This window comes from Chiloscyllium punctatum, chromosome 6, assembly GCF_047496795.1.
Source record: "Chiloscyllium punctatum isolate Juve2018m chromosome 6, sChiPun1.3, whole genome shotgun sequence".
NCBI classification, from domain to species: Eukaryota; Metazoa; Chordata; class Chondrichthyes; order Orectolobiformes; family Hemiscylliidae; genus Chiloscyllium; species Chiloscyllium punctatum.
This window is the reverse complement of record NC_092744.1, coordinates 93854513-93877684: the sequence shown is the minus strand read 5'-3', so window position 1 is coordinate 93877684 and position 23172 is coordinate 93854513. Positions and strand designations below refer to the sequence as shown.

Below are 23172 nucleotides of genomic sequence, written 5' to 3'. Positions count from 1 at the left end.
GTGACCCCCTCTTGCTGTGAGTGTGTGTGTCCCTCATGCAGTGTGTGAGAGTCCCTCCGTCTCTGTGTGTGTGTGTGTGTGTGTGTGTGTGTGTGTGTGTGTGTCCCTCCCTCGCTGTGTGTCTGTGTGTATCCCCTTAACTGTGTGTGTGTTCCTCTTGCTGTGTGTGCATGTCACTTCCTCGCTGTGTGTGTGTGTGTGTGTGTGTGTGTGTACGTTTCATTCCCTCGCTGTGTGTGTGTCCCTCGCTCACTGTGTGTGCATGTCCATCCCTTGCTGTGTGTGTGTCCCTCACTTGCTCTGTGTGTGTGCATGTCCTTCCCTCCCTCACTGTGTGCATGTGTGTGTATCACACTCTCACTGTGTGTGTACGTTTCACTCCTTCGCTGTTTGTGTCTCCCTTGCTCACTGTGTGTGTGTGTGTGTCCCTCCCTTGCTCTTTGTGTATATCCCCCTCGCTGTGTGAGTGCATGTGTCCCTCCCTTGCCGTGTCAGTGCGTGTCCCCTCTCACTGTGTGTGCGTGCCCCTCTCACTTTCTGTGCACATTTCCTCCCCTTCGCCGTGTGTGTGCTTGTCCCTCCGTGTGTGTGTGCGTGTGTCCCTCCCTCGCTGTGTGTGTTTGTGTATGACCCTCCATTGCTGTGTGTGTGCATGACCTTCCCTTGCTGTGTGTGTATCGCTCACTTGCTCTGTGTGTGTGCATGTCCTTCCCTCCCTCGCTCTGTGTGTGTGTGTGTGTGTGTATGTGTCCCGCCCTCGCTGTGTGTCTGCATCTATCTCATTAACTGTGTGTATATGTGTGTGTGTCCCTCCCTCACTGTGTGTGTGTATGTTTCACTCCCTCACTGTTTGTATCTCCCTCGCTCACTGTGTGTGTGTGTGTGTGTGTCCCTCACTTGCTCTGTGTGTATGCGTGTCCTTCCCTCCCTCGCTGTGTGTGTGTGACTCTCTCATTGTGTGTGTGTGTGTGTGTGTGTACGTTTCACTCCCTCGCTGTTTGTGTGTCCCTCGCTCGCTGTGTGTCTGCGTGTATCCCCTTAACTGTGTGTGTCCCACTCTTGCTGTGTGTGTGTGTGTGTCCCACTCTTGCTGTGTGTGTGTGTGTCCCACTCTTGCTGTGTGTACGTGTGTGTCCCACTCTTGCTGTGTGTACGTGTGTGTCCCACTCTTGCTGTGTGTACGTGTGTGTCCATCCCTCGCTGTGTGTGTACGTGTGTGTCCATCCCTCGCTGTGTGTGTACGTGTGTGTGTGTGTGTGTCTCCCACTCTTGCTGTGTGTGTGTGTCCCACTCTTGCTGTGTGTGTGTGTGTGTCCATCCCTCGCTGTGTGTGTACGTGTGTGTGTGTTTGTGTATGACACTCCATCGCTATGTGTGTGCATGTCCTTCCCTTGCTGTGTGTGTGTCCCTCACTTGCTCTGTGTGTGTGCATGTCCTTCCCTCCCTCGCTGTGTGTATGTGTGTATGTCACTCTCTCACTGTGTGTGTGTGTACGTTTCACTCCCTCACTGTTTGAGTGTCCCACCCTCGCTGTGTTTGTGTGTGTGTGTATGTATCCCTCCCTCGGTGTGTGTGTGTGTGTCCCTCCCTCACTTGTATGTGTGTATGTTTCACTCCCTCGCTGTTTGTGTGTCCCTCGCTCGCTCTGTGTGTGTGTGTGTGTGTGTGTGTGTCCCACCCTCGCTGTGTGTCTGCGTGTGTGTGTGTGTGTGTTTGTGTGTCCTGCCCTTGCTGTGTGTCTGCGTCTATCTCCTTAACTGTGTGTATGTGTGCGTGTCCCTCCTTCGCTTTGTGTGTGTGTCCCTCTTGCTGAGTGCGCATGTCACTCCCTCGCTGTGTGTGTGTGTGTACGTTTTACTCCCTCGCTGTTTGTGTCTCCCTCGCTCGCTGTGTGTGTGTGTGTCCCTCTCTCTCTCTGTGCATGTCCATCCCTCGCTGTGTGTGTGTGCATGTCTGTGCGCGCGCGTGTCATTCACTTGCTGTGTATGTGTGTGTCCCCCCCTCGCTGTGTGTGTGTGTGTGTGTGTGTCCCTCCCTCGCTGTGTGTGCATGTCCCTCACTGGATGTGTGCGCGTGTCACTCCCTTGCTGACTGTATATGTCCGTCTCTTGTGTGTGTGTATCCCTCCCTTGCTCTTTGTGTATATCCCCCTCACTGTGTGTGCGCATCTCACCTCGGTGTGAGTGCATGTCCCCCTTGCAGTCCTCCCTCGCTATGCCTGTGTGTGCGTGCACCCTCTCAATTTCTGTGCACATGCCCTCCCCCTCGCTGTGTGTCTGCTTGTCCCTCCTTCCCAGTGTGTGCGTGTCCCTCCCTCGCTGTGTGTGTGTGTGTGTGTGTGCGTGCGTGTGCGTGTCCCTCCCCTCCCTTACTGTGTGTGTACATGTCCCTCCCTCGCTGTGTATGTGTGAGATCCCCCCTTGCTGTGTGTGTGTGTGTCCCTCTTACTCTGTGTGTGTGTGTGTGTGTGTGTGTGTGTGTGTGTGTGTGTGTGTGTGTGTGTGTGTGTGTGTGTGTGCGTGCGTGCGTGCATGGCCCTCCCTCGCTGCATGTGCATGTTTCTCCCCCTCGCTGTGTGTGCGTGTGTCCCTCTCTTGCTTTGTGTGTGACCCTCAATATGTGCACGCGTGTTTGTGGCCTTCCCTCTTGTGTGTGCATGTGTCTCCCCCTTGCTATGTTTGCGAGTGTTCCCTCTCTTGCTCTGTGTGTGTGTGTGTGTGTGTGTGTGTGTGTGTGTGTGCCCCCTCTCACTTTCTGTGCACATTTCCTCCCCCTCGCCGTGAGTGTGCTTGTCCCTCTTTGTGTGCGTGTGTCCCTCCCTCACTGTGTGTGTTTGTGTATGACCCTCCATCGCTGTGTGTGTGTGCATGTCCTTCCCTTCCTGTGTGTGTGTGTCCCTCACTTGCTCTGTGTGTGCGCGCATGTCCTTCCCTCCCTCGCTGTGTGTGTGTGTGTCTCACTCTCTCACTGTGTATGTGTACGTTTCACTCCATCGCTGTTTGTGTGTCCCTCGCTCGCTGTGTGTGTGTTGTCCGTCCCACCCTCGCTGTGTATTTGTGTGTGTGTGTGTGTGTGTGTGTGTGTCCTTCACTCACTGTATGTGCGTGTCTATCTCTCGCTGTGTCTGTCTGTCTGTCTGTCTGTCTGTCCCACCCTCGCTGTGTATATGTATGCGTGTCCCTCCCTCACTTTGTGTGCGTGTCCCTCCCTCGCCCTGTGTGTGTGTCCCTCACTCCGTGTGTGCGTGTCCGTCCCTCGCAGTGTGTGTTTGTGTATGACCCTCCATCGCTGTGTGTGTGCATGTCCTTCCCTTGCTGTGTGTGTGTCCCTCACTTGCTCTGTGTGTGCATGTCCTTCCCTCCCTCGCTGTGTGTGTATGTGTGTTTGTGTCACTCTCTCACTGTGTATGTGTGCGTTTCACTCCCTCGCTGTTTGTGTGTCCCTCACTCGTGTGTGTGTGTGTGTGTGTGTGTGTGTGTCCCACCCTCGCTGTGTATGTGTGTGCGTGTGTCCCTCCCTTCCTGTGTGCGTGTGTCCCTCTCTCGCTGTGTGTGCATGTCCATCCCTCGCTCTGTGTGTACGTGTGTGTGTACGTCCCTCCCTCGTTCTGTGTGCATGTCCTTCCCTCCCTTGCTGTGTGTGTGTGTCCCTCCCTTGCTGTGTGTGTGTGTCCCTCCCTTGCTGTGTGTGTGTGTCCCTCCCTTGCTGTGTGTGTGTGTCCCTCCCTTGCTGTGTGTGTGTGTGTGTGTCCCTCCCTTGCTGTGTGTGTGTGTGTGTGTGTGTGTGTACGTCCCTCGCTCGCTGTGTGTGTGTGATCCTTGCTCGCTGTGTGTGTGTGTCTGTGTCCCACCCTCGCTGTGTATATGTATGCGTGTCTCTCTCTCGCTGTGTGTGCATGCCCCTCACTCTGTGTGCGTGTCCATCCCTCGCTGTGTGTGTGTGTGTCCGTGTCCCTCCCTTGCTGTGTGTGTGTGTTCCTCTCTCACTGTGTGCTTGTCCCTCTCTGTGTGTGTGTGTGTGTGTCCATCCCTCGCTGTGTGCGTTTGTGTATGTCCCTCCCTCACTCTGTGTATGTGCATGTCCTTCCCTCCCTCACTCTGTGTGTGTGTGTGTGTGTGTCCCACCCTCACTGTGTATATGTATGTGTGTCCCACCCATCGCTCTGTGTGTGTGTGTGTGTGTGTGTGTGTGTGTGTGTGTGTATCCCTCCCTTGCTCTTTGTGTATATCCCCCTCGCTGTGTGAGTGCATGTCCCCCCTTGCTGTGTGTGCGTGTGTCCCTCCCTCCCCGTGTCAGTGCGTGTCCCCTCTCACTGTGTGTGTGCACTCTCTCACTTTCTGTGCACATTTCCTCCCCCTCGTCGTGTGTGTGCTTGTCCCTCCTTCTCTGTGTGTGTGTGCGTGCGTGTCCCCCTCTCAGTGTGTGCGTGTCCCTCACTCTCTGTATGTGCATGTCCTTCCCTCGCTGTGTGTGCGTGTCCCTCCCACACTGTTTGTGCATGTCCTTCCCTCCCTAGTTCTGTGTGTGTGTGTGAGTGTGTGTGTTTGTGTCCCTCCCTTGCTGTGTGTGCATGTCCCTCTCTGGATGTGTAGTGTGCATGTCACTCCCTTGCTGTCTGTGTGTGTCTGTCCCTTGTGTGTGTGTGTCCCTCCATCGCTCTTTGTGTATATCCCCCTCAATGTGTGTGCGCATCTCCCCTCGGTGTGTGAGTGCATGCCCCCCTGACTGTGCGTGTGTCCCTCCCTCGCTGTGCCTGTGCGTGTCCCCTCTCGCTGTGTGTGCGTGCACCCTCTCAATTTCTGTGCACATGCCCTCCCCCTTGCCGTGTGTCTGCTTGTCCTTCCTTCCCTGTGTGTGTGTGCATGTCCCTCCCTTATTGTGTGTGCACGTATCCCTCCCTCGCTGCGTGTCTCAGCACATCCCTTCCTTGCTGTGTATGTGTGTCCCTCCCTCGCTGTGTGAGAGTACATGTCACATCCTCACAATAGGTGTTTGTGTGCCCCCCCCTTCACTGTGTGTCCCTCACTCGCTGTTTGTGTGTGTGTCACTCCATCGCGTTGTGTGTAGGTGTCTCTCTCTCGCTTTTTGTGTGCATGTCCCTCTGTGTGTGTGTGTGTGTGTGTATGTCTCCCTCCCATGCTGTGAGTGTGCGTGTCCCCCTTGCTGTTGTGTGTGTGTGTGCGTGTGTGTGCGTGTCCCTCCCTTGCTGTGTGTGTACATGTCCCTCCCTCGCTGAGTATGTGTGAGATCCCACCCCCCTCGTTGTGTGTGTGTGTGCGCGTGCATGCATGTCCTTCCCTCGCTGTGTGTCTGCGGGTATCTCCCTCACTGTGTGTGTTTGCGTGTTGCTCCCTTGCTATGTGTGTCCAAACTTTGCACCATCAGTGAATTGGCCATCATAACTTGACTGTGGTATTCAGGAATGTGTGGTTTAAGTAAGTTCACCACGAGAAATGCAGGGTTTAATGTATAGTTGGAGGGATGGGTCTGCGTAGGATGCTCTTCAGAGTTTTGGAATGGACTGGTTGGGCCAAATGGCCTGGTTGCACACGATGGCGATTCTATTCAGGTTATTGTCCAGCACTGTCAACCATCCCCGTCTCTTACACCTTGCCTTATCCCCAATATTCTCCTTAATACTGTAATCTCCCCCAGACTCTAAAACACTCCTTTCCTATGTAAGCTTCTCCAGTCCTTACTAAGATCGATATGTCTGTCACCTCGTCCTGCTTTTAGAACCCTCCCTATAACTATTACCATTTGGTACAGCACTCCCAATCATTGTTCCCTCTTGAAACTCCCATAAACATTTGTATCTCTGAAAACTCATCTGGACTGTCTCAACTTCCCTTTGACAGTTACATGCTGAGACCTGCTCTATTTCGGTGAAGTAATTAAGTCTTGGCAACACTCACTGTTATAACCTCCCTCCAGCTTTACAGCACTGAGGATCTGTAGAAGCTCTTTTCAACCCGACAGCCTTCTCTGTGTCTGTAATCTCCTCCACTCCCCATAATACATTCTCTCTGAGCTCCTCTGTAGTCCACTAAACACTCCCTAACACTGTCTGTATCATTGTAACCTTCTCCAAAAACACAACCTTCCCTATCTGTGTAAATCCCTACACCGGTCCCTATCCCTCTCAGCTCCGTCTAACAATACAACCCTTCATGTCTGTGTATTCACCTTCAGTCCCTACTCACCTCCCTATCTGTGTAACCTTCTCCATGCATTTTTGCTTCAGTCTCTTCAACTGTCTCTGTCAGTGTAACCTCTTCCAGACGCGAAAACTCTCCTCTTTTTGACTTATTCAGACCACACAGCCCTCACTATCTATGACCTACTCCAGTCTTAGAAACCTACCTCTGCAAATTGCTCCAACTCTTCAACTCTCCATAAGCTCCTGCAGCTCTTATATCCCTCCCTATCTACCAAATCTCTTCCATTCCCTAAACACCAACAGTCTGTGGAGATCCGACCACTATCCCTATCAGTGTAATCCTCTCAGGTCTCTGCAGTAATCCTGATCTGTCGAACTCACTCCATGCCTGTTCTTCTCCCAATCCAGTCCCTACAAAACCCACTATCTATTTAACACCCTCCTGTCACTATCACCCTCATGTCAATGTAAGCTCCTCCTGTGTCTCCACCATCTACCCATCTCCATAACCTTGTCCAGCTCTTACACCACTATCTGTTTAAACGTCACCCTCCTCTACAACTTCCTCCTGTTTGTGCTATACTCCCTTATCTGTGAAACTGTTGCTGACCAAAATTGTAATCCCAATCTCTGAAAAGAAATCCAGATTCCACAGCCTCCATAACCCCCAGACCCTAAGCCTTCCTATGTCTATAAACATCTTCAGTCATGACTACCCTGCATATCTCTGTTTGTTCTTCCAGTCAATACAAATATCTTTATCTCTGTAATCTGCTCAGCTCCCTAAAACAGTCCCTGTCTGTGATCCAGCCCTGGCCTACAAACATCCTTATCCCTGTAAACTTCTCCATCCCTATTCCCATCTCCATGAACCCCCGTCAGCCCTACAGCTCTCCACATTTCTGTAACCTCCTGTGGGTCTGTGGTCCTCCCTCCCTGTGAAACCACCTCCAGTCCCCACATCCCTCCCAGTCTGGGTCCTCTGCTCCAGATCAAACCATTGCTGTCTCTGTAAACACCTCCAGTCCTGACAACTCTTCCCATTTGTGTAACCTCGTTCAGACCCCATACTCTCCAGCTTCCTGAATCCTCTTCCTGCATTGCAACCAAAACCACATGTTTATGTAATATCCACCAGTGCTTACACCCTCCCCAACTCAGTAACCACTTGCAGCCCTAACAAACACCTAAACTGTGAACGCTCTCATTTCCCTATAATCCTCCCTCCCTCACTCCTCAAATATCTTCATCACCATGAAACCTCACAATTACTGAAGCCTCCTTTTGGCACTGCAACCCTCCTAATGTCTGCAAAAACCCTCCTGTCCTGATATCCCTCCCTATCTCTATAACCCCCAGTGCCCTTTGGGGAACATGGCAGAGGAGGGAAGATTTGTAAAGTCCGAGCCATGTTATGGAGGTAGAATTCTGGGAATTACAGATTTGGTCGAATGTCTGTGGTGTGCAGATTATTGGCGAGGACTCTAAAGACAGGATTTTTAACTATTTGGAAAACCATATTTAAATTTGTGACAGTCAGCATGGGTTTGTGAGGAGTCAGGTCATGCCTCACAAACCTTATTGAATTCTTTGAGGATATGGCAGAATATGTTGATGGCTCATTCAGAAAAGAAGGAAAATTGGGATAAAGGGAAATCTGTCTGTCTGGATACAGGATTGGATGGCCTAGAGAAGACAGAGGGTGGCAGCAGATGGACAGTATTGAGCCTGGAGCTCAGTGACCAGTGGGGTTCTGTAACAATCTGCTCTCTGTGATTTTTGTAAATGACTTGGATGTGGATGTTGGAGAGTGGGTTAGTAAGTTTGCCAATAACATGAAGGTTGATGGAGTGGTGGGGAATGTGGAGGGCTGTTGTAGGTTGCAGTGGGACATTGATAGGACGCAGAGCTGGGCTGGAAGCGGCAGATGGATTCCAATCTGGAAAAGTGTAAAGTGATTCATTCTGGAAGGTCGAATTTGAATACAGAATACAGGGTGAAAGGCAGAATACTTGGCAGTGTGGAGGAACAGAGAGATCATGGGGTCTGTGTCCATAGATCACTCAAAATCGCCACGCACGTTGGTAGGGTTGTTAAAAAGGCATATGTTGTGTTGGCTTCCCTTAGAAGGGGATTGACTGTAAGAGCCGTGAGGTTTTACTGCATCTTTATAGCGTCCTGGTAAGACCACACTTGGAATATTGTGTTCAGTTCTGGTCCCCTGTTTACAGGAAGGCTGTGCAAGTTTTAGAGAGTGTACACAGGAGATTTACCAGGATGCTGCCTGTAATGGAGGGCAGTTCTTATGAAGAAAGGTTGAGGGAGCTAAGGCTTTTTTCATTGGAGAAGGGGGCAGGGCGACTTTGTGGAGGTGAGCAAGATGATAAGAGGCACAGAGTGAGTGAATAGTCAGAGACTTTTCCTCCTATGGCATAAATGGCTATTACAAGGTGGTGTAATTTTAAGGTGAATGGAGGATGGATGAGGATAGAGAATGGTTGGTGGTTGGATGGACTGCCAATGGTGGTAGTAAAATTAGATACATCCGGGACATTTAATAGACTCTTGGACATTCACATGGATAATAGTGAAACGAAGGGTATGTAGTTTAATTTGATCTTACAGTTGGATAAAAGGTTGGCATGAAATCATGGCCGAAGGGTCTTGGGCTGAACTGTTCTGTGTTCTGGTAAACTGGGTAATAAGCTCAGATCAGTGTAAAAGGATATGGCATTCAGGAGGAGCTCGTGAACTGGATACAAAATTGGCTTGATGGTAGGAGACAGAGGGTGATGGGAGACATGTTATTTTTCTGACTGGAGACATGTGACCAGCGGTGGAGTGGGTCCCCTGTTGTTTGTCATTTGGATAAATGGTTTGGATGGGAATATTGGTTTCCTGGTAAGTAATTGTTTTGGGTGACACCGAAATTGGTGGGAAAGTGGACAGTGGAGAAGGTTATCTATGATACAACAGGATGGGCAGTACTGCTGGGATAGTGGGCTGAAGAATAGCAGATGGAGTTTAATTAGATAAAGTTTAAGTGTTCCATTTTGGTGAAACAAACCAGGGTGGGACTTGTACAGTTGATGTTCAGGCCCTGGGTAGTGTTGTCAGTCAGAGAGACCCAGGGATGCAGGTACACAGTTCTTTGAATGTGGTGTCACAGGTAGACAGGCTGGTGAAGCAGGCATTTGGGATGGTTACCTTCATTCGGGAGAGCATTAAGAGTAAGAGTTGGGATGTCATGTTGTGACTGTAAAAGACATTGATGGGGCCACCATTAAAACATTGTTGATCAGGAGGAAGAACTCATCTAGTTCACTAACCTTCTTAAGGGAAGGTCATCAAATATTCTAACCTGGTCTGGCCGACATGTGACTCCAGACCCACAGCAATATGGCTGACTCTGATCTACCCTCTCAGTAATTAGCAGAGGGGTCAAAGAACGTTGTTCCAGGCAGTGACACCTACATCCCATGAATGAATATATAAAAATACCTATGTCCCTCCGTACCTCTGCAAACCCCTCCAGCTGCAGCAATCCGTCCTGGCTTTGTAACACTCTGACCACTCTTTGTAACACTCTCACCACCTCCAGCACCTTCACCTCTCCCTGTCCCTATTGTGTCAATGAACCCTGACCGTGGCTCCCCTTCCCACAGCCCTCCTCCTGCGAGCAGACCCAATGCAATCCATTAACATTTACTCCTAAAGCACACTCTCATTTCAGGATTTTAAGTACTTTTTGGTGATCTTCTCAGCCTCCTAATCTAGTATGATTCCTTTTGTCCTGAGTGAGGGATCAGTAGGAATTTCTTGCTGAGGTTTTTACTGTTTCAATTGAATGTCCTTTTGTTGAGTATTTTGCATTGTCCCTTCAAATGGTTTCCACTGTTCATTTACAGGCACATATTTCAGTCTGTTTAGCCTATTTGTCTTGGTCAGTTCTCCTCTCAAACTCATGTCATTGGCTATTTTTGTTTCTAGTTGTAGCTTGTCCTTTCTGTGATTCACTTTAAAACTTTATATTTATCAAAACTGCACTTTATCACAATTTCCCGAAGGATCTCTCCAGGTGACATTACTCATTCACTAAGTTTCATTACACGGTCGCTCTGTGCAACTGTTAAGGGACATAACTATTGCAATGTGTTTTTCAAAGAAACACTGAAAAAAAATTAACCAAACTCCTCTTCCAATATCAACGTTGACCGTGTGTTGTCCCAGATTATACAAATATTGAAGTTTTCCAAAATTATCACAATGCCTGTGTTAAAAAATTCCAATGAGTTCCTGTGTAATGTAGTGATGAGCAATGAAATGCTGTTTGGTGGCTAAAACTGTTCTGCTGCTTGTGTCCTTGGCGAGTAGTAGCCAGAATTTACATTCAGTCTGACTCTACTTCATGGTCTGCGGCCAAATGCTTTCTCTGTAATGCCTTTCTTATCCATTATTGTTAGAGTTGCCCATTTTGCCTGAGTTTGCACAAGATTACGAACAACTGAATATTTTTGTTCACCCTGTATCCATGTCTCCCTGGTGTCTAAATCTCTTTTATCTGTGTCACACATCCATCGACCTTATTGCAGCAACGTTGTCCATTCAAAAAAAACCAATATACTCTCTTCCACAATTTTCTGTCGCAAATCAATTTGCTGATGTCCAATTTTAGTTAAACTTTGTCCCATCCTGTTCCTTTCTGCTTGTCTTCAGCCACCTTCCCATGCTGTTCCATTGCTTCACCTTTTCCCTTTGGATTTGGAAAGCTCCTTTCACCTGCATCCTCTCTGTCAGTTTAATGCCCTGTCCATAAACCTACCAACATGATTAGCCAGGACACTGCTCCCAGCACAGTTCCAGGGGGATCATCCGAATAGCTTTTTGTAAAATCAGGTATGGGATGTGTGAGTCTCTGGCTGACCAGCCTTTCTTGCCCAGTCCTAGAAGCCCTTGAACTGAGTGACTTGCTCAGCTATTTCAGAGGGTCATTGAGAGGCAAACCCTTTGCTGTGGGGATGTCGTGCAGACCACGTGAGGATGGGCAGATGTCCTTCTCTAAAGGACAAGTGTTTGCATTTGTTGTACATCAGTAATGGTTTCATACTTATTTGTGGATTGTTAATTATTATTTTTAAAATTATTGATTTCAAATGTCTCCTTTTCAGATGGTGAGATTCAATCCTGCCTCCCCTAAACATTAGCTGAGGTTTTGGATACATTCTCTCGCAATAATACCACTAGGCCATTACTTCACCTGCTCACTGGGTGCTCATTCCTGAGCACTGATACCAGGGCATCATGAAGCTAAACCCATTCTTCCCACACAATTGTGTGATGTTGACATCTTCCAACTATCTGGGACTATTACTTAATATCGCTCCATTTTCCAGATCTCTGTGGAACTCAGTGCCATTCTCCATGTGTAACCCTCACGGCATCTGTTTAATTTCCCATTCTGTCTATTTCTCTGTCTCCTGTAGGTACTCAGGAAAGTCCTGACTCAATAGCCTTCCCAGATGCTGGGTGGGTCGTCCATCACCTCATTGAACGCAGTTGGTCTGTAAAGAGAGAGACAAAGGGAAAGGAGATCTGGAGCCTTCAGTAAATCCAGTAGTGAAGTAAGGTCACCCACAGTGCACAGAGCAAAGAACAATGAGAGGGCTCCAAACATCTGTTAACACAACATGACATAGATACAGTGCTGGAGGGGAGCACAGTACACACACACACACCGCAGGCTCAATCACCACCCCAATGTAAGTTCAGTTATATTAAAACTCACTACTCTGCAACAGTGTGTCTATGGCATGTCTTGTGGTCCAGTGTCTTCAATAATTTTAATTCCTATAACAGATCCTATCGCTGTAACCTCCTCCCTTCCTGATAGTCCCTCCACATATTTGAAATGTACTGCATTCCAGACTACCATCCCTATCGCGGTAACATGCTTCAGTGTCTACAACATGCCTTATCTCGGTAGTCTCCTCCTCCAATGCGGTAAAAACAAGGACTGCAGATGCTGGAAACCAGAGTTTAGATTAGAGTGGTGCTGGAAAAGCACAGCAGGTCAGGCAGCATCCGAGGAGCAGGAAAATTGACGTTTCGGGCAAAAGCCCTTCATCAGGAACAGAGGCCGGGAGCCTGCAGAGTGGGGAGATAAATGAGAGGGGGTGTTGTTGGGCAGAAAGTAGCATAGAGTACAATAGGTAAATGGGGTGGGGAAGAAGGTGATAGGTCAGAGTGGAGGATGGGGGAAGGTAGCAAAGAGTACAATGGGTGAATGGGGGTTGGGATGGTGGGTGATAGGTCAGAGAGGTGGGTGGAATGGATCGGTGGGAAGGGAGATAGGCCATTAGGACAGGTCATGAGGGCGGGGCTGAGCTGGAAGGCTGGAGGTGGGGTGAGATGGGGGAAGGAGAAATGAGGAAACTGGTGAAGTCTGGAGGCTGGCAAATGAGTCCTCAGAAAATAGGCGGGAGCCTTCATTGTAAAAGTAAGCTCTGAGGCGGAGGTGGTGGAAGAAGTGTTCAATCTCACAGCGTGTATTAAATTCATTGATGTGTGGACGGAGGGGGATAAAGGTGAGGCCTTTGCTGAGGACTGATCATTCGTCCTCAGTGAGGGGGAGGTCAGGGGGATGGTGAAAACTCGGCAGGACTGGGAGCTGGGACCAGGCGTAAGTGTGGAGCTGGGGGAGGCGACGGAGCCTGTAACTGGAGTGGGTGTGGTGTTAGGGGGAATGGGGCTGGAGTCATGAGCAGGGGTGGTGTTCCCCTCAGGGTTCTGGGGGCAGGGATGGTTACGGTGGGACTTGGGGGGGTGTCAGCAAAATGCAGGTGAGTGGCGTTGGTGGGGGTGAAAGTGGTGGCAAACACGGCAGTGGGGGGGGGCGTGGAAGTCACTGAGTGTGTGACATCAGCGATGATGTGATGGGCGGAAGTGATGTCACTTGTTGTGAATGAGGAATTGTGAGGGGCGGAAATGGCACTTACTTTATTGTAACCAATGATTTCCTGTCCCAAATCTGACAATGTCATACTTTAATTAAACTCAGTCCCTTACTGTTTCTTTCTTTTGGTCTTCATTCACATCTCCATGGTGTTCCATTATTTCAACCTTTCTCTTTGGAAATGGGAATTTCCATTCACCTGAGACCTGTCCCCCTCCTCATCTGTGTCCGTTTATAGCACACTGCATAATCCTGGTACCAGAGGAGCCTATCCCAATAAAATAGCTCAGTCCTCCCTGAGTACTGGTAGCAGTGCTCACTAGTCAGAACCACTTTTGATGATACCATTGTGTGATCCTGATACATTCCTGCACTCTGCTAATATCACTATCTCTCTCCATGTGATATCCCTCACTGTGTGGGTCTAATTGCTGCCTCTGTCAGTGTCTCTCACTCTTGCAGCTACTCCAGATCCTGAGCCAACAGAATTCTCCACTCCAGAGGGAAGCAACTGCACAGGCCATGGATGGAGACTGGGAATTTCCAGATCTCTGTGGGACTCAGTGTCATTCTCCATGTGTAACCTTCATTGCATTAGTCTAATTTCCCATTCTGTCTATTTCTCTGTCTCCTGTAGGTATTCCTGATGTCTCTGACTCAGCAGAATTCCCAATTCCTGTCTCGTCCATCACCACATTGAAGACAGTTGGTCAGCCAGAGAGAGATGGAGAGGGAGATCTGGAGCCTTCAGTAAATCCTGCAGCCGGTAAGATCACTCACAGTGAACAGCACAGGGAGGAGTTAGTGGGCTTTAATTCAGACCCTGAGGGCATGATGTCGGAACAATGCTGGGCAAGAAACATGAGAAAATTCTCAGGCTTCATTATCACCATCTTGTCTGTAAATTCATCTGTTCCACAGAACCCTCCCTATGTCTGTCAGTTTCTCCATTGTCTGTTTCATTGATACCATTTCCCCTCTCTCTATCAGCCCCTACAATCCTGCTTATCCCTGTAAGCTCCTCCTATCAGTAAAACTCTTCAACTCTTAAAGGCCTTTGCCTTTAATCCCGGATTCTGTCACGTCTCTCCTTAACTGAAGAAAAACAACTCTTCAGTTCCTTAAGCCATTCTGGTCAGTGTAGTCCTTTCCAGACCTGGAAAACCTCCCTGTCTTTGTGACTTTTTTGAACTCCTACTACCTTCATGACCTCTGTAACCTTCCCCGTCACGACAACAAAAAAGCTCTGTACCTTAGTAACCTCCTCCAGCTGTTAGACTCCTCCTTGTCTCTGGGCACAAAGCAGAGTGACCCTGCTTCTCTCCTAAATTAGTGTCTGCATTTCTAATGCTGACTATGAACTCTTCCTGTCTCTAAAACGCACTCAGTCTCTGTAAACTCTGCTGGTCCGGATTGATGTAATTTCCTTCGGTAACTACAAATCTTTATACCTTTAATCTCCTCCAGACACGACCACACAGCAGACAGTTTATTTCTATAACCTCTATGAGTGATAGAGTCGTAGAGATGTACAGCACGGAAACAGACCCTTCGGTCCAACCCGTTCATGCCAACCAGATATCCCAACCCAATCTAGTCCCACCTGCCAGCACCCGGCCCATATTCCTCCAAACCATTTCCATTCATATACCCATCCAAATGCCTCTTAAATGTTGCAATTGTACGATCCTCCACAACATCCTCTGGCAGCTCATTCCATACATGTACCACCCTCTGCGTGAAAAAGTTGCCACTTAGGTCTCTTTGATTGGACTAGGTCTCTCACCCTAAACCTATGCCCTCGAGTTCTGGACTCACTCACCCCAGGGAAAACACTTTGTCTATTTATCCTATCCTATCCACGCCCCTCATAATTTTGTAAACCTCTGTAACGTCACCCCTCAGCCTCCGAAGCTCCAGGGAAAACCGCCTCTCCCTGTAGCTCAAATCCTCCAATCCTGGAAACATCCTTGTAAATCTTTTCTGAATCCTTTCAAGTTTCACAACAATTCTTCCGATAGGAAGGAGATGGGAATTGCACAAAATATTCCAACAGTGGCCAAACCAATGTCTTGCACAGTCGCAACATGGCCTCCCATCTCCTGTACTGAATACTCTGACCAATAAAGAAAAGCACACCAAATACCACCTTCACTATCCTATCTACCTGTGACTCTACTTTCAAGGTGCTATGAATTTGCACTCCATGGTCTCTTTGGTCAGCAAACTCCCTAGGACCTTACCATTACGTGTATAAGTCCTGCTAAGACTTGCTTTCCCAAAATGCAGCACATCGCATTTACCTGAATTAAACTCCCATCTGCCAGTTAGCCCATTGTCCCATCTGGTCCAGATCCTGTTGTAACCCTCTTCGCTGTCCACTACACCTCTAATTTTGGTGTCATCTGTAAGCTTACTAACTATACCTCTTATGCTCACATCCAAATCATTTATGTAAATGACAAAAAGTAGAGGGCCCAGCACCGATCCTTGTGGCACTCCACTGGTCACAGGCCTCCAGTCTGAAAAACAACCCTCCACCACCCTCTGTCTTTTACCTTTGAGCCAATTCTGTATCCAAATGGCTAGTTCTCCCTGTATTCCATGAGATCTAATCTTGCTATTCAGCCTCCCATGGGGAACCTTGTCGAATGCCTCACTGAAGTCCATACAGATCACATCTATCACTCTGCCCTCCTCAATATTCTTTGTTACTTCTTCAAAAAGCTCAATCAAGTTTATGAGACATGATATCCCACGCACAAAGCCATGTCGACTATTCCTAATCTGTCCTTGCCTTTCCAAATACATGTGCATCTTGTCCCACAGGATTCCTTCCAACAACTTGCCCACCACTGAGTTCAGGCTCACTGGTCTATAGTTCCCTAGCTTGTCTTTACCACCCTTCTTAAACAGTTGCACCACTTTTGCCAAACTCCAGTCTTCCGGCATCTCATCTGTGACTATCGATGATACAAATATCTCACCAAGAGGCCCAGCAATCACTTCTCTAACTTCCCACAGAGTTCTAGGGTACACCTGATCAGGTCCTGGGGATTTATTCACCTTTAACCATTTCAAGACATCCAGCACTTCCTCCTCTGTAATCTGGACATTTTGCAAGTTGTCACCATCTATTTCCCTACAGTCTATATCTTCCATATGCTATTCCACAGTAAATACTGATGCAAAATACTCATTTAGTATCTCCCCCACTTTCTGCGGCTTCACACGAAGGCCGCCTTGCTGCTCTTTGTGGGGCCCTATTCTCTCCCTCGTTACCCTTTTTTCCTTAATATATTTGAAAAAACCCTTTGCATTCTCCTTAATTGTATTTGACAGACCTATCTCATGTCCCCATTTTGCCCTCCTGATTTCCCTTTTAAGTATACTCCTACTTCCTTTATACTCTTCTAAGGATTCACTCGATCTATCCTGACTGTACCTGACATATGCTTCCTTCTTTTTCTGAACCAAACATTCAATTTCTTTAGTCGCCCAGAATTTCCAATACTTACCAGCCTTCCCTTTCACCCTGACAAGGATATACTTTCTCTGGACTCTTGTTATCCCATTTCTGAAGGCTTCCCATTTTCCAGCCATCCCTTTAGCTGCGAACATCTGCCTCCAATCAGCTTTCAAAAGTTCTTGCCTAATACCGTCAAAATTGGCCTTTCTCCAATTGAGAACATCAACTTTTAGATCTGGTCTATCCGTTTCCATCACTATTTTAAAACGAATAGAATTATGGTCGCTGGCCCCAAAGTGCACACCCACTGACACCTCACTCACCTGCCCTGCCTTATTTCCGAACAGTTGGTCAAGTTTTGCACCTTCCGTAGTATGTATTTTCACATACTGAATCAGAAAATTGTCTTGTACACACTTAAGAAATTCCTCTCCATCTAAACCTTTAACACTATGGCAGTCCCAGTCAATGTTTGGAAGTTAAAATCCCCTACCATACCTACCCTATTATTCTTACAGACAGCTGTGATCTCTTTACAAGTTTGTTTGGCAATTTCCCTTTGACTATTGGGGGGGTCTGTAATACAATCCTAATAAGGTGATCATCCCTTCCTTATTTCTCAGTTCCACCCAAATACCTTCCCTGGATGTATTTCTGGGATTAACCTCCCTCAGCACAGCTGTAATGCTATCCCTTATCAAAAATATTACTCCCTCTCCTCTCTTGCCTCCCTTTCTATCCTTCCTGTAGCATTTGTATCCTGGAACATTAAGCTGCCAGTCCTGCCCATCCCTGAGCCATGTTTCTGTAATTGCTATGAGATCCCAGTCCCATGTTCCTAACCATGCCCTGAGTTAATCTGCCTTTCCTGTTAGGCCCCTTGCATTGAAATAAATGTAGTTTAATTTATTAGTCCTACCTTGTTCCTGCCTGCCCTGACTGTTTGACTCACTTCTGTTCTCAGCTGTACCCATCTCAGATCGAGCTCCCAAAATCCTCCCTGTGATTGTTATCACGTCCCATCCCTGCATTCCTCCAAATCCCTGTAAAGTCCTCCCATTCCTAAAACCCGCCCTGTATCTGTCATCTGTCCCAGCTTCCACAACCCTCCCTATCTTTGTAAGACACCCCCCCAACACCCCCGTCCCAGTTACTACAGCCCGCTGTATCACTAAATGTCAGTAGTCACTATAATATCAGAGTAAGGTGTGAAAGCAGGAATACTGTACTGGGTTAAATGGTCAGTCGTGATCATATTGAATGGTGGGACCGACTCTGTGGTCAAATGGCTGATACCTGCTCTTCTTTCCTGTGCTTCTCTATAAACTTATTATCTATATAACCTCCTTCAGTCCCCACAGCCCTCCCCTATCTCCATAAACTCCTTCAGTCCCCATGATTAGAACATAGAACATAGAACAATACAGCACAGAACAGGCCCTTCGGCCCACGATGTTGTGCCGAACTTCTATCCTAGATTATCTATGTAACCTGAATCATTCCCCATAAACCTCCCTAACTCCATAACCTCCAAAAGGGCCCACGACCGTCACTATCTCCATAATCTCATCCTGACCCAATGACCCTCCCGTTCAGAGTAACCACCTTCAATCCCCATGATCCTCCTGATCTGTGCAACCTCCTTCAGGCCCAACAGCCCTGCAGATCTCTTTGGCCCCTTTCAGTCCCCACATCACTCCCTATCTCCATAATGTCCTTCAGTCCCCACGACCCTCCTTATTTCCAAAACATCTATTACCTGTTGAATATGTAAGCTACCTTTTTCAGACTGAGAAACAAGAACTCCCATAACCCTTTCTCCTGCCAGTCTGAAACCAAACAGTGTTAGCCTGACAGTAGGTCGGGAGCTGAAATATGTTTGAAAGGATATGTCAATGAACAATAACTGGACCCTTAGAAATGCATTTAATAAAAAGAGAATGTGTTTTTGAGCCTGTTGGATTGTATTTTTATTGGTGAGAGTTTTAATGGCAGAATAGATACGGGTGTAGGAGTGGCTGTACCGAGGATACGGTTTATTTGAATTTTCAGAAACCTTTACACCAGTTTCAGTTCGGGCTGAGGAGTAATTTGGTAGAGAATAGGGCACCTTAACTGTCAGGAGGTGGGTGAGATATTAGACAAAATAGTGTTGTCAGTATTTTCTGTGGAGAAAGACATGGAAGGTCAGGAAATTGGGGAAATAAATAGTGATGTCTTGGAAAGAATCCTCAACAGAGAAGAAACAGTGCTGGAATCTTAAAACAAATAAAGGTAGATCAAACCTCAGTCGCTTATTAGGTCGATCCTAGAATATTGTGGGAATCTGGGGAAGAGATTGCCGTGTCCCTAACAGAGATATTTATATTATCAACAGACACAATGGGTTACTGGAAGACTGGAGGGTGGCTAATGCTGTTCCATCACTTAAGGTCTGCAGGGAGCAGCCAGGAAATCACAGCCCAGTGAGCCAGTGCTGGGTAAGTTGTTGGAGGAGATTCTGAGAGAAAGAAGCTACATATATTTGGAAAGACAAGGGCTGATAAGAGAGAGTCAGCATGGCTTTGTGAGTGGGAAACCGTGTTTCACAAACTGGATTGACTCTTCGAGGAGTTGACCAAGCGATAGATGAAGGCAGAGCAGTCAGCGTTGTTTACATGAACTTCAGCAAAGCATTTGACAAGGTTCCAAGGGATGTAGAACATCTAGTCAAGAGGAAGAAGGAAGCTAACTTAAGTTTGAGGAACCAAGGATCAGAAGCAGGGCTCGAGAGTTACATGGGACAGCACGGTGGCTCAGTGGTTAGCATTGCTGCCTCACAGCACTAGGGACGCGATTTCAATTCCATCCCCAGGCAACTGTCTGAGTGGAGTTTGCACATTCTCTCCATGTCTGTGTGGGTTTCCGACAGGTGCTCCGGTTTCCACCCACAGCCCAAAGATGTGCAGGTTAGGTGAATCAGCCATGTGTTGTTCAAGAAAGGGAATAGAGATAATCCTGGGAATCACAGACCTGTCAGTCTTCTGTCTTTGATGTGCAGATTGTTGGAGAGGACTCTGAGATACAGGATTTATGATTCCTTGGAAAACAATAGTTTGATTAGAGAAAGTCATCATGACTTTGTAAGGGACAGGTCATGCATCACAAATCTTATTGAATCCTTTAAGAATGTGACAAATCACATTTATGGCTCATTGAGAAAGTACAGAGCATGGGATACAGGGAAATTTGCCTGTCTGGATACAGAATTCCTGGTCCATAGAAGACAGAGGGTGATGACAGATGGAAATCTTTTAGCTGGAGCTCAGTGACCAGTGGTTTTCTGCAGGGAGAGGTCAAAAAATCTCTGCTCTTTGTGATTTTATGTATGACTTGGATGTGTGAGTGGAAGAGTGGGTAAGTAAGTTTGCCAATGACATGAAGGTTGGTGGAGTGGTGAATCGTGTGGATGTCTGCTGGAGGTTGCAATGGGACATTGACAGGATGTAGAGCTGGGCTGAGAAGTGGCAGATGAAGTCAAATCTGGAAAAGTGTGAAGTGCTGCATTTTGGAAGGTGAGACTTGAATGCAGAATACAGGGGTAAAGGCAGAATACTGGATAGTGTGGAGGAACAGATGGATCTTGGATTTCATGACCAGAGATCCATCAAATCTGCCACCAAGCTGATAGTGTTGTTAAGAAAGAATATGTTGTATTGGCTTTCATTAGCTGGGGGATTGAGTTTTAAAGCCATGAGGTTATGCTGCAGCTCTATACAGTCCTGTTTAGATCTCAATTAGAATATTGTGTTCAGTTTTGTTCCCTTCATTACAGGAAGGATGTGGAAGCTTTCGAGATGGTAAAGAGAAGATTTACCAGGATGCTACCTGGACTGGAGAGTATGTCTTATGAAGAAACGTTGAGGGAGCTAAGGCTTTTCTCATTGGAGTGAAGAAGAGTGTGGTGTGATTTGGTAGAGGTGAACAAGATGGTGTGAGGCAAAGATAGAGTGAACAGTGAGAGACCTCTTTATCCCATGGTATACATGGTACAAGGGGGCATAATTGTAAGGTGATTGGAGGATGGGTAAGGGGAGATTTTTCCCTCTGTGTTCTTTACACAGAGAGTGGTGGATGGGTGGAATGGGACATTTTACCAGACTCTTGGATCGGCAAAATGAAGTGTATGTAAGTTAGTTTGATCTTACAGTCGGGTAAAAGATGGGCATGGCATCATGGCCGAAGGGTCTTGTGCTGTACTGTTCTGTGTTCTAAGTTCTGTATGGTAATCTGGGTAATAAACTCAGATCAATGTTAAAGGATATGGCATTCAGGAGGAGCGAGTGAACTGGATACAAAATTTGCTTGATGGTAGGAGACAGAGGGTGATGGGAGACATGTTGCCTTTCTGACTGGAGACATGTGCCCAGCGGTGAAGTGGGTCCCCTGTTGTTTGTCATTTGGATAAATGGTTTGGATAGGAATATTGGTTTTGTGGTAAGTTTTTTGAGTGATGCTGAAATTGTTGGTAAAGTGGACAGTGAAAAAAGTTATCTATGATACAACAGGACGAATGGTACGCTGGGATAGTGGGCTGAAGAATAGCAGATGGAGTTTAATTAGATAAATGTGAGGTGTTCCATTTTGGTGAAACAAACCAGGGTGGGTTTGTACAGTTAATGTTTGGGCCCTGGGTAGTGCTGTCAGTCAGAGACCCAGGGATGCAGGTAGACAGTTCTTTGTAAGTGGTGTCACAGGTCGACAGGCTGGTGAAGCAGACATTTGGATGGTTACCTCCATTCGGGAGAGCATTAAGAGTAGGAGAAGGATGTCATGTTGTGGCTGTAAAAGACATTGGCGGGGCCACCATAAAACATTGTTGATCAGTAGGAAGACCTCATCTGGTTCACTAACCTCCTTTAGGGAAGGTCATCAAATATTCTAACCTAGTCTGGCTGACACGTGACTTCAGACCCACAGCAATATGGCTGACTCTGAGCTACCCTCTCAGTAATTAGCAGAGGGGTCAAAGAACGTTGTTCCAGTCAGTGACACCTACATCCCATGAATGAATATATAAAAATACCTATGTCCCTCCGTACCTCTGCAAACCCCTCCAGCTGCAGCAATCCCTCCTGGCTTTGTAACACTCTGACCACTCTCTGTAACACTCTCACCACCTCCAGCACGTTCACCTCTCCCTGTTCCTATTGTGTCAATGAACCCTGACCGTGGCTCCCCTTCCTACAGCCCTCCTCCTGCGAGCAGACCCATTCCAATCCTTTAGCATTTACTCCTAAAACACTCTCTCACTTCAGGATTTTAAGTACTTTTTGGTGATCTTCTCAGCCTCATAATCTAGTATGATTCCTTTTGTCCTGAGTGAGAGATCAGTGGGAATTTCTTGCTGAGGTTTTTACTGTTTCAGTGGAATGTCCTTTTGTTGAGTATTTTGCATTGTTCCTTCAAATGGTTTCCACTGTTCATTTACAGACATATGTTTCAGTCTGTTTAGCCTGTTTATCTTGGTCAGTTCTCCTCTCACACACACATAATTGGCTATTTTTATTTCTAGTTGTAGCTTGTCCTTTCTGTGTTTCACTTTAAAACTTTGTTTATTTAAACTGCACTTTATCACAATTTCCCAAAGGATCTCTGCAGGTGACATTACTCATTCACTAAGTTTCATTACACGGTCGCTCTGCGATAGTTATGTCCCTTAACAGTTGCACAACGTGTTTTTCAAAGAAACACTGAAAAAAAATCCTCCGAACTCCTCTTCCAATATCAATGCTGTCCGTGTGATTGTCCCATATTATACAAATATTGACGTTTTCCAAAATTATCACAATGCCTTTGTTAACAAATTCCAATGAGTTCCTGTTGAATGCAGTGATGAGCAATGAAATGCTGTTCGGTGGCTAAAACTATTCTGCACCTTGTGTCCTTGGCAAGTAGTAGCCAGAATTTACATTCAGTCTGACTCTACTTCATGATCTGCGGCCAAATGCTTTCTCTGCAATGCCTTTGTTATCCATTATTGTTAGCGTTACCCATTTTGCCTGAGTTTGCACAAGATTACGAACCACTGAATATTTTGTTCACCCTGTATCCATGTCTCCCTGGTGTCTAAATCTCTTTTATCTGTGTCACAAATCCATCGACCTTATTGCAGCAACGTTGTCCATTCAAAAAAAAACATAATATACTCTCTTCCACAATTTTCTGTCGCAAATCTATTTGCTGATGTACAATTTTAGTTAAACTCTGTCCCATCCTGATCCTTTCTGCTTGTCTTCAGCCACCTTCCCATGCTGTTCCATTGCTTCACCTTTTCCCTTTGGATTTGGAAAGCTCCTTTCACCTGCATCCTTTCTGTCAGTTTAAAGCCCTGTCCAGAAACCTACCAACATGATTGGCCAGGACACTGCTCCCAGCACAGTTCCAGGGGGATCATCCTAACAGCTTTTTTTTAAAATCAGGTATGGGATGTGTGAGTCTCTGGCTGACCAGCCTTTCTTGCCCAGCCCTAGCTGCCCTTGAACTGAGTGACTTGCTCAGCCATTTCAGAGGGTCATTGAGAGGCAAACCCTTTGCTGTGGGGATGTCGTG

At 47.1% G+C, this 23172-nt stretch overlaps 1 long non-coding RNA gene across 3 annotated transcripts in view; it reads left to right on the top strand.

The window, feature by feature from the left end:
- The first annotated feature begins 2609 nt into the window (after positions 1 to 2609).
- The window catches only part of LOC140479194 (uncharacterized), a 37846-nt gene continuing 17283 nt past the window's right edge, over positions 2610 to 23172 (top strand). Inside the window, exons 1-3 of one of the 3 annotated variants that reach the window (XR_011960962.1) lie at positions 2610 to 5435; positions 13750 to 13878; positions 18959 to 19061. This is a non-coding gene — a long non-coding RNA (uncharacterized lncRNA). Of the gene's footprint in view, positions 5436 to 11649; positions 11782 to 13749; positions 13879 to 18958; positions 19062 to 23172 lie in introns of those variants that run through there. The other 2 variants (XR_011960961.1, XR_011960963.1) reach the window with 2 other exon arrangements.